The 11457-nt window shown below is 42.9% G+C and overlaps 2 pseudogenes across 2 annotated transcripts; both read left to right on the forward strand.

Annotated features, from left to right (window-relative positions):
- Positions 1 to 3334: 3334 nt before the first annotated feature.
- On the forward strand, positions 3335 to 5733 carry LOC308552274 (disintegrin and metalloproteinase domain-containing protein 20-like; annotated as a pseudogene). The gene has a single exon. The product of its transcript is annotated as a disintegrin and metalloproteinase domain-containing protein 20-like (transcript).
- A 1598-nt stretch (positions 5734 to 7331) lies between these two features.
- LOC308552277 (survival of motor neuron-related-splicing factor 30 pseudogene) lies at positions 7332 to 9091 on the forward strand (annotated as a pseudogene). Its single transcript has 2 exons — positions 7332 to 7415; positions 8359 to 9091. The product of its transcript is annotated as a survival of motor neuron-related-splicing factor 30 pseudogene (transcript).
- Positions 9092 to 11457: the final 2366 nt, after the last annotated feature.

The following is an 11457-nucleotide window of genomic DNA, read 5'->3' on the forward strand; positions in this document are numbered from 1 at the left end:
AACTGATCCATCATTTCCTAAGGCCTCGGGTTATTGTGTCATAGTATCTCACATTCAAAATCACGGGAATTGACTCATCACAGCCTGTCCATAAATTACAGAATGGCACCGACTGTCTGACACATAGGGTGTTTCCGAAAAAGTGTATATACATTCTTGAATAATTATAAAGGCCGTGTTTTATTAAAATACATTTAATATTGCAAATTGAGCTATGGGCTGTTAAAGTGTGTATACGTTTTGGGGGGACACAGTGTATATATGAAGACAAAATTTTAGGTAAGAGGAAACAGGAAGCGGTCACTTCAGAAACAGTGCACTAGAACAGAGTCTGATAAGTGGTGTGTTGTGTTTGTGCTATTTAGATGCCTCAGGCCAAAGTTTACATCTCTTTCTGAAAATATGGGATGCAGATGAGGCCAGCCACCAAATGGTGGAGGAAGGATGCAGCAGTGGAGAATCGGTAGGATCGCCAGTGTGTGACACTGTAACTTGTCCATCTTTTATAGAGCTCTCATGGCCAGCACTTTGTGACCGGTTGGCTTCTCTGGTCGAGCGATCTGGACCTTCATCCATGATGGGCCTGAGCCCCTGCTTCCTTTACTCTTATCAAATATGGGCGCTCCATCAGCAACTGTCATCAGTATCTCCTAAAATCGAGGTTGGATGACCATTTCCTAAGAGGGTTATTTCTTGCTGATCCATGGGCAATTGTTGAAACTAGACTGTCTTCCTGGGGGGGTGGGGGTAGGGGGTGGGGGGTGGGTAGCAATTCGGTTTCTGTTTCAGCAGCCTGTTTACCAAAGCATGTGAACTCTGGGCCCTGTAACATTTTCCCTCTTTTTTCCCCACTTTCCCAGTACTGGTTCATATCCTCACTGATCTGTTTTGCATTTGTTAAGGGCCTGTTGTTTCCCTCAGGTTGTTTAATTTGTACTACAGTAAGTTTGATTGTGTGTGTGTGTGTGTGTGTGTTTGTGTGTGTTTTCTTTGGTTATCATGCTCTCTCCAAAAGTGTGAAGTAAGATTTTGACCCAAGGATGGGTGTGGCGTGCAAGTCTAAAATGTTTCTAAATAGCATTGACAATTCAGGTTATATGCCATAACTTCTAAAGAGGTGGCTGTGTCATGTTAAGGCCTAACATGTGTATTCCTTAAAAGTGTTTTCTAATTGGTGCCAGATATTCAAGACAGATCCCTTACAGCCTAGTGAACACAGCTAGACTTTTCCCAGTTAACATAAGAGCAGAAATGCTCAGGGTTAGCCTTAAGTTCCGTTTAACCCTATTTGTAGGGCTTTGGCATATCAAGAAAGGGTGAAGTTCCAGGACAAAGGTAAGGGGGAGCTGCAGAAGGTGAGGAAGAGGAGCAGTGGGGCTGAAAGGAAGAGAGGGATCAGGATAGGAGGGAGGTGAGAAAGGAGTGGGGCTATGAGACACACAGTTACAGAGGTAGACAGGAGGACAACGTCTTTGGGAGGGGAAGAAGGCTGAAGTTGTTTAAAAGGAAGCCTCAAAGTCTTAGAATTTGTTCAAAATCTTTCTTGCTTTCTTTCTTGCCTCCTTTGGACCAACCGAAGTAAGCAGCCCGTGGTGTGATCGCTGTTCTAATACCCTCTGTTCTAAGGTGGCACGCTACACAAGTGTGACCTGCCCAAGAAACCAAAGGGCCCCTGCAGTTCAAGACTGTACTTCCTGAAATCATGCCACTTTCAGAAGAAAGTAATAGAGTCAGGAACTTTGTGGCACACCACAGAGCTAGCACAAATCTGACCAGGGGTTGGGCGGATTACGGGTTTCCCCTAGTTAAAGAGGACTGACATAGAAGGAGGGACTTGCCCAACCTTACAGTAAGCCTGATTCTCTGCTCATCCAAAGGACTCCAAAAAGCAGGCAAATACTGACATGAGTCTGGCAGAGGGTTGACCTGCAGAAGAATGGCAGCCTGCAATCTCCATGCTATAAAAAAGAACAGAGACCAGGAGGAGGACTTGCAGCCCCACCCAAGGAAGTTAGGGTTCTTTGATAGGTGCTGTTCTTGACCCAGCCACCCAGTGTTTGCCCAACCTTTCTCATGTAATGGCACCAAGTTATTTTAAAAAACAAAGATGTACATGCCTCAGATAGAGGTTAAATTCTTCATTCGGTTGAAGCCTATCAGGGAATGCCTGAAGACCAGGCGGGAACCAAGGTCAGGGTTTTTCTAAGATGGAAAGAATTTGAATAACCCTCCCGTGTTTTAACTTCAGTGGCAGTTTCCACCTTTTGCAAAACTTGTGGATGGGGATGGTTCCTCTTTTCCTGCCCTTTGTTTGGAGTCCCAGTAACCAACAGAACAGTATTTCTGACAGCTGTTTCTGTAAGCCTTGCGGCACTTTTAGGTGGTCATGGGGTGTAGGAGGTATAAAGCCAAAGAAAGAAAACGGGGCAGAGTAGAAGGAAGGTAAGGGGAAATGAGAGGACTCTCTGTATTATTTGTTGAAAATCTTTTGCTCCTTTATCCTTGAGGGGTCTGAGGCCTCCTGGGTCAAGTTGGCTACACAGGTCCGTTCGGAGTTACCATTGCCCAAGGGAGTTCCACGTGGCTCCCAAGTGAGTCACCTGGATTCCACATATAATCCTCCATGGCTGTACCGAGGTTCAGCAGCAGCCGTTCCCTCCCCTGCTACTCAGAATCAGTTAGTACTCTGTCCAAAATGGCAACTCCCCTTCTCCCCAGCTGGACACAAGATGTGTGAGGTGCCCTGATGGCAGCTGTAGCTTGCAATTCTGTGGGACTCGTGCCACGTCCCTGGCAAAAGCACATCCCCTGTGGGCCAAGACCTGTAGCCCTGGAGACTACACAGGTGCAGGGAGGGCAGCGGAACAGCCGCCAGTGGGTCAGTAAGAGGAATGGAAACTGGGCCACCCAGCTCCTACTCCTTGGTTCCTGGTCCCATGTGTTCTGCGTAACGGATGTACAGCACCACATAGCGGTCTCTGATTTAACACAGACACTGCACGCCGAAGGAGGGCGCTCTGTCCGTCCAGAGTAGTGTTTCAGGGCTGGCATTTTGGCCATGTCTTCAGTAGGCTCTCTCACACACTACGAGGGTAGCTGCTACTAAAAATTTGATAAGCGATGCAGACTGTGTATTCCCTTGGGTGGGCCCATTCCTGTACCTCATTCTCTCAAGGGTGAGTTCTCTGTTTTCACGCTCAGTCGTGTGGGATTCCGTTTTTAAAGATCACACATCTCACCAGGAAATCCACTTATTCTTCCCCTGGGTCTTTTCCAAGAGACCAAGCGACCTTTCAGCGCAGGCTCCTTGGATCCCTGAGCACAGCCTCCCCTGATGAATGCGCCATTGTTATGTAATAGCTGCCCCCTCCCTGCTCCACCTCTCTGGGGGTGCCAGACCTCCAGTCTCTCTCTGCTCTCCTCCTGACTACACAGCTGGGAAAGGTGCTGTTGCAGGTTAGTCTTGCCTGCCTCCCACTTGCCTGCAGTTTCTTTGGTCACAGGCTGCCTCACTCATGGGGCCTGCCTGGGCCCAGGCCCACCTGACAGGTGATCTCTGGCTGCCTCTACTCTGGCTGCTCCTGTCCCAGGTCTGCTGCTCCCATGCCCTGCCAGGATGGCGCTTCACTTCCTCTGAAATTGTGATCCCCAGGAAGGTGTCCCACAGGGTGGGTGGAGCTGGGGTGCAAGACCAGCTGTCGTACAGAATTCACTTCAGGGGCCGTAGGCATGTGGTTCACATGAAGGTCAAGAAGAACTTGCTGCCCAGACAGTTTCCTGTTATCACCGATAATGACCAAGGTGCCATGGAGGAGGACTACCCCTTTGTCCCTCGAGACTGCTACTACTACAGCTACCTGGAAGGAGTGCCCGGGTCCATGGGCACCCTGGACACCTGCCGTGGGGGTCGGCGTGGCATGCTGCAGGTGGATGACTTCACTTACGAAATCAAACCACTGGAGGATTCTTCCAAATTTGAGCATGTGGTTTCTCTGCTTGTGTCAGAAGAACAGTCAGCAGAGAATGAAAGGTGTAAGATCGAGAAGAAGATGGTGATCTAGCATATGAAGAGGCAATGGTTGCTGAAAACCCTAGAGCTGTGCCCGTGTATTTGTGGTGGACCCATAAGCAATACGCGAAACTTCACTATACAGTTACTAGCTCATTATTTGTGATGTCCTGTAATATGACACGGGTAATAGAGAACATGGTGATGATAAACAACATAATGCATACCATTTATTTTCAAAATCAACTAGTCATCCACATACGCGTTATGTGCATATGGCAACATAGGGATCCTACGGACGTAACCAATCATGAGAATTCTTACAAACTTGTAGAACACTTTGGTTTGTGGAAATTTTGGAGGTTTTATAAAGAAATTCCTCATGATACTTCATTGTTCTTACAGGACATAAATTGGTTAGAGATACATATTTTAGCCACCACGATGGAGTATGCAACCCCAACTGGGGGGCAATGGGTGTATATGTAGCAAATTATCATATATTTTTAGCTGCCTCTGTTTCAGCACATGCACTTGGTTATGGTTTGGGCATGGGACATGATGGAACTGGTTGTAGATGTTTTCGAAGGACCTTTTGTGTCATGGCTCCTAAGCCAGGTCTTTTTGATATGTTTAGCAACTGTTCCTATGAACGATTCCAGTTTCGTCTGGCTATCTTTCCCAACTGTCTGGCTCATAAAAATGAACCATATGGTAATTTTCCTTATATAGCTCCTCGTTGTGGTGACCAGATCATAAATGAGAAGGAAGAATGTGACTGTGGCACCTTTAGAGACTGTGCTAAAGATAAATGTTGTGAGACCAATTGTGCCCTCTCCCTTGGCAGTCAATGCAGTGGAGGAGGTTGCTGTTTGAATTGTAAACCTGCTAAACCTGGATGGATTTGTGTGGAGAGGTCTGGCATTTGTGATCTAGCAGAATACTGTGACGGGAAAACGGCTCTTTGTCCAGAAGATGTTTATATCCAGGATGGAACCCCGTGTTCAGGATTAGCCGTTTGTGTGAGCGGAAACTGTAGTGACCATGATATGCAGTGTCAGGCCCTTTTTGGCTACCAAGTAAGAGATGGTTCGCCAGTGTGCTATAAGGAACTGAATGCAGTAGGTGACCGATTTGGAAACTGTGGGTTGGTGAACGTCCTTTATGGAAAAAGAACTCACAAATGTGAACCAGATGATGTTTTTTGCGGAATGTTGCACTGTCGTGATGTCCCAGAAGTACCTGGTGGAGGTGATCATATTACATTTCGTCGCCTAATAGTAAAAGACATTCAACAAGAAGTATGCTTTGGATATGATCTGCACCTTGGCTCAGAAGAACCAGCTCTCGGACTTGTAATGGATGGTGCAACATGTGGGCCAGGAAAATTTTGTGTGAAACAGAAGTGTACTATGGGTTATGATTGTGATGTCAAGACATGCAATTTCAGAGGGGTGTGCAACAATAAGAAACATTGTCACTGTCAACGAGGGTGGAATCCACCAGGATGTAACCAAACAGGACCAGGTGGTAGTGTGGACAGTGGCCCTGCACCTGACAGAGAACCAGGTGTTCGCGGCAAAATAAGTGTTAATGTAAACCATGCCCTAGTTGCGCTCTTTATTCGATCAGCCCTTTTACTCCTTGCATTCATTTTGGGTTGGCTTACATACTTAACTGAAGATGATGATGAAGGTGATGATAAAAGAAGGGGTAAAAAGTAAACTGGGAAAGAAACAGAATCCCCTGAACTTTACTAAATGCTAACTGGAACCTACACAATGGAGAAAAATCACATTGGCACTTACTGGGAGAATCGATCAAGAATCACTCTGAGAATGGCATCATCCTACAGCTATTCATCCCAAGGTTGTCATCTTGAAATAAAGTGACTTGGAAATTGAAAAACATTCTGTGTGTTTCAGTTCACTTAACATATCATGTGTGGCCATATTGTTAAAATTCCTGTAGATGCCAGTAGGACCTCTTAGATTCGCTAGCCAGAGGGCCTGTACTTAAGATGTTGGCTCTTATGTCTTGGAGATGCTCCTGTAGAAGATCTTGTGGGCAGTGGTGTGCCCTTTGTTATAACAGTTTTGCCCAATTGGTTATGTGCTAGATTTTTGTTATCTGTTCATTTTATTGGTAGTGTCAAATAAGCATAAAGAGATTCCCTCAGCACACAGAGTAGGAAGATCAAAAACTTCTGTGTCATAGGCCCGTGATGTCAACAGTAGTGCTAGCACCTGCTCTTTATGTGATCTTGCCTGAAGTCTTTGAAGTTTACATTTTCAGGTTCCCCAATTACATTCAGAGATGAAATAGATTTTTATAAGGTTGTGTGATGATCAAAAAATCTTCTAAGCTCAGCTGGTGTGTCTCAGTGGTTGACCCATGAACCAGAAGGTCACAGTTTGATTCTCAGTCAGGGCACATGCCCGGGTTGCATGCTCGATCCCTAGTGGGGGGCATGCGGGAGGCGGCCAATGAATGACTCTCTCTCATCACCGATGTTTCTCTCTTCCCCTTTCTGTCTCTGAAATCAGTAAAAACATTGCTTTTCTTTTCTTTTTTTTTTTTTTCCAAAAAAGCCTTTAAGAAAAGCCAGCCCACTTTAAGCACTTATAGGCCAACTCTTGTCATTTTTCTTCTTCTTTGGTTGTGCTAAAGCTGGGGTATTCCAAGTATAATGAGTTCAGCATCCCTCCTTATTGTAAAGCTTTCACATAAGGAAGGGGCCACTGATGACTGATCCATCATTTCCTAAGGCCTCGGGTTATTGTGTCATAGTATCTAACATTTAAAATCACGGGAATTGACTAGTCACAGCCTGTCTATAAATTACAGAATGACACCAACTGTCTGATATTTAAGGTGTTGCCAAATAGTGTATATACATTCTTGAATAATTACAAAGGCCGTGTTTTATTAAAATACCTTTAATATTTCAAATTGAGCATTCAGCTGTTAAAGTGTGTATACGTTTTGGGGGGACACTGTGTATATATGAAGACAAAATTTTAGGTAAAAGGGAGCAGGAAGCAGTCACTTCAGAAACAGTGCACTAGAACAGAGTCTGATAAGTGGTGTGTTGTATTTGTGATATTTAAATGTCTCAGGCCAAAGATTAGATCTCTTTCTGAAAATATGGGATCCAGATGAGGCCAGCCACCAAATGGTGGAGGAAGGATGCAGCAGTGCAGAATCGTTAGGATCGCCAGTCTGTGACAGTGTAATTTCTCCATCTTTTATAGAGCTCTCATGGCCAGCACTTCATGTCTGGGTGGCTTCTCTGGTCGAGTGATCTGGACCTTCATCCATGATGGGCCTGAGCCCCTGCTTCCTTTACTCTTATCAAATATGGGCGCTCCATCAGCAACTGTCATCAGTATCTCCTAAAATCGAGGTTGGATGACCATTTCCTAAGAGGGTTATTTCTTGCTGATCCATGGGCAATTGTTGAAACTAGACTGTCTTCTTAGGGCTGGTGGCAATTCTGTTTTTGTTTCAGCAGCCTGTTTACCAAAGCATGTAAACTCTGGGCCTTGTAACCTTTTCTCTCTTTTTTCCCCACTTTCCCAATACTGGTTCATATCCTCACTGATCTGTTTTGCATTTTTTAAGGGCCTTTTTTTCCCTCAGGCTGTTTATTTTGTAGTACAGTAAGTTTGAGTGTGTGTGTGTGTGTGTGTGTGTGTGTTTTCTTTGGTTATCATTCCCTCTCCAAAAGTGTGAAGTAAGATTTTTGACCCAAGGATGGGTGTGGCGTGAAAGTCTAAAATGTTTCTAAATAGCATTGACAATTCAGGTTATATGCCATAACTTCTAAAGAGGTGGCTGTGTCATGTTAAGGCCTAACATGTGTATTCCTTAAAAGTGGTTTCTAATTGGTGCCAGATATTCCAGACAGATCCCTTACAGCCTAGTCAACACAGCTGGACTTTTCCTAATTATAACATAAGAGCAGAAATGCTCAGGGTTAGCCTTAAATTTCATTTAACCCTATTTCTAGGGCTTTGGCATATGGAGAAATGGAGTTGTTACCGGGCAAAGGCAAGGGGGACAAGTGAATATAACCGTTGGGGGCAGAGTTCCAAATGTTTATCCATGGCACATGAAGCCTGGCTCTTTATGAAATTGTTTTCTGATGAGAATAGAAATTATTAGTCTTTTCTTCCTCCCAGTGCCTGGCTCCCAGCTCCCCTCCCTCCCCCCTCCTTGCAGATGTTCTTTCCAGATGAGGCGCCTTGTTTTCCTTCAGGAGATTTTCTTGCTGCTGCCACCCCTGGGCTCATTTGCCCTGACCCCTTCTGGCCGCCCTGCCCCTAACCCCACACAAGATGTGAGAGGATCTAGCAAAACAGCTGGCAAGCTACAAAGCTGAACTTCATTCAGCAAGTTGAAGTTGCACTGTCTGGAAATGGAGAGAATGAAGATTTCCTAAAATTGAAGAAAGATTTACAAGAAGTTACAGAACTAACCAAAGACCTTCTGTCAACTCAACGTTCAGAAACTCTTGCAAGTTCAGACTGTTTTGCTTCTACTCAGCCCACTCATTCTTGGAACGTAGGGGACAAGTGTATGGCAATCTGGAGTGAAGATAGACAGTGTTATGAAGCGGAGATTGAGGAGATAGATGAAGAAAACAGCACCGCTGCAATCACCTTTGCTGGCTATGGCAATGCTGAAGTGACTCACTGTTGAACCTCAAGCCTGTAGAAGAAGGAAGGAAGGCCAAGGAGGACAGTGGCAGCAAACCTATGTCCAAAAAAGAAATGATTGCCCCGCAGCATGAATATAAAAAGAAGAAAGCTTTGAAAAAACCACAGAGAATAAAAGATCTTGAGCAGGAGAGAGAGGACCAGAAAGTGAAATGGCAACAGTTCAACAACAGGGCCTATTCTAAAAACAAAAAAGTCCAGGTAAAGAGGAGTATTTTTGCTTCACATGAGAGTGTAACTGGCAAAGTTGGAGTAGGAACTTGTGGAATTGCTGACAAGCCTATGACACAGTATCAAGATACCTCTAAATATAATGTCAGACATTTGATGCCTTAATAATCAGAAAAGCAGTTGGATTTCATCTCTGCAGGGCTTTACATTTACCTTTTTATCCTTATATTTTTCTAAAGGTAAATTATTTGTTAGATGAGTAAGGCAGATGCCATTGTCGTCATTGTTTGCCTTCGGTAGAATGAAGCTTGAAGAAATGGCTTTGATAACCGCTATTCATTTAACTTGCTTCATTGCTACCACCAGTTTCCTCAGTTTGTTGGGTAAAGCAACTTTTCTAGATAGATGGCTGTTTAAATACAGCAGTTAGATGAATTGTTGATCTTTGTAATATCAGGCCCATACTTTTTGTGAAGTCCTAACCTGGAACTTTGAGAAGCTTTGAACTTGCCACATATTCTAGCAATTCACTGGAACATCAAGGCAAAACGCCAAACTTCCAGAGATCTTTTAAATTTTTTTTCTTATTTCCCACTTAAACTTAGCTGTTGGCCAGTTAAGCCTAAAAATAGGTTAATTTATAAATGACAAAGGCCATTTTGAGGTTTTCCTTCAATAACTTGTTTCCTCAGCCTGTTAGGCCATCTCTAAAATGTATCCAGCTCTTTTACTTACATTGAGTTTTAGTTTTATGTAAGAAACCATGTTTTAGGACCAGCTAACTTTTCTAATGTTTTTGGGTGTTTTTTATGTACATTTGCTTTTTTCCTGTTGGTTTTTCACTTATGGTAGTGGTACCATTTTTTTGGATGTGAAATGTTTATATGAGAAAACAAAAAGCTGATGTATAGCCCAGTAAACAGTGTGGGTACTATTTTTGTAAAAATACAAACGAAAAAAAAACCAAGGCTAAATTAATGAGCAAGAGTACTAATGTTTCATCATTAAAAATTTGTTGTATTTCTTGTGCATTAATCCGACCGTAATGTCCGTGTATATTATGTTCATGTAGCTGTGTTTGCAATTTTTTGTTAATTAGATCAAGTTGTCAGCATTTGCTGGTGTTAAGTAAACATAGTTATCCTGACTTGAGTTTAAGCCAAATATATGCATAGAAAAGTGTCTTCCTGTTAATGGAAGATGGTGAATTTTTTAATGTGTTAATTTCAGTTTTTGTATGTTTAATTTTTATTAAATAAAGTGTTTTTAAAATCTCAAAAAAAAAGATAGAATAGAAATTGTCACATTTTTAAATTAATGGCTGCATGCCTTCCACTTGAGGCCATGCTAATTTGCTCTAGCAATGACCGCACATCTGACCCAGCAGCTACACTAAGAGATTCTACTGGCTAGAGCTTGATGTAATTAAGGTCATTTTTCAGGATCAATACGTTTTGCGTAGGGGCCAGATTGGTGATTTGAATGGGATCTGATAGAGGCAACCACTGCTACATCTTCTAGTCTTTAATGATGGCACTTAGGTCCACCTTCCCTCACAGAACACAATATTGTCCTTGATTTACTATACCGGCCAGGGGTAGAGGGCCATTTAAGAACTTCTACCTGTGGTAAGATGACACCAAAGACCCTATGAGGACGTTATTCTAACTGCTGAAGATGTCAATCCCAATTATCTACCTAGGGTGTCCCGAAGACCACTGAACCATCGCAATCTCTACGTCAGCTAGGACTCCACTTACTGACTGATGTCCAAAGGCTGCCACTGTAACAGTGTCCATGATGATTTTTTGGAGCTCTGGGTATCCATGTCAGTGCAGACACTATACCCAATAATCCTCTCAACTCTAAATATTTATCTCTGGCATACAGACTCCCACGAAAATGGCTGTAGGTTTCTTGAGGGAAGAACAAACATAATGGTTACATTATATGTTTGTTATAATGTTGATATGTCCTTCCTCTTAGGAACCCACTGATCTCCTTAGTCAATAGATTCTGTATCTGAAAATTGACTTTGTTCCAGGAACTGAACTGAAATCATGATTTTATATCCCTTTAAAAGAGATCTACCCAGAGTTAGAGTTAATATTTTATTGACTTAGTTTTTACTCTATGCAATATTTATATAGTTGAAATCTTATAGATGATACATTTTGGCAAATATTATACCATAAATTCTCTCATAAACCATTGTGAGCATATTTTTCTTAAAAACATTATAATAGGACATGCAATTTAAAAAACATGTGTATAAAACAAAATAGCAAGGTTTTAAATTGTATAATTAAAAATATATTGAATATGGTAATTTAAAAGGGTATTAACCAAGTTTGACTCTGTACAAGTTGATAGCCAGAATATTATGTTGGATAATGGGAAGTTTAATTTTTGTTTTGTTCTCCTTGAGCATGGGTGGGGTAAGGTGTTGTGGATAGGGTGACTAACCATTCCAGTTTACCTACGACTGAAGGGGTTGCTGGGATATGGGACTTGCAGTTTAAAAGCCAGGAACCAAGACAGCCCAGGGCAAACCAG

The sequence above is a fragment of the Miniopterus schreibersii genome, assembly GCF_964146895.1.
Source record: "Miniopterus schreibersii genome assembly, chromosome: 1".
In the NCBI taxonomy this organism is placed as follows: domain Eukaryota; kingdom Metazoa; phylum Chordata; class Mammalia; order Chiroptera; family Miniopteridae; genus Miniopterus; species Miniopterus schreibersii.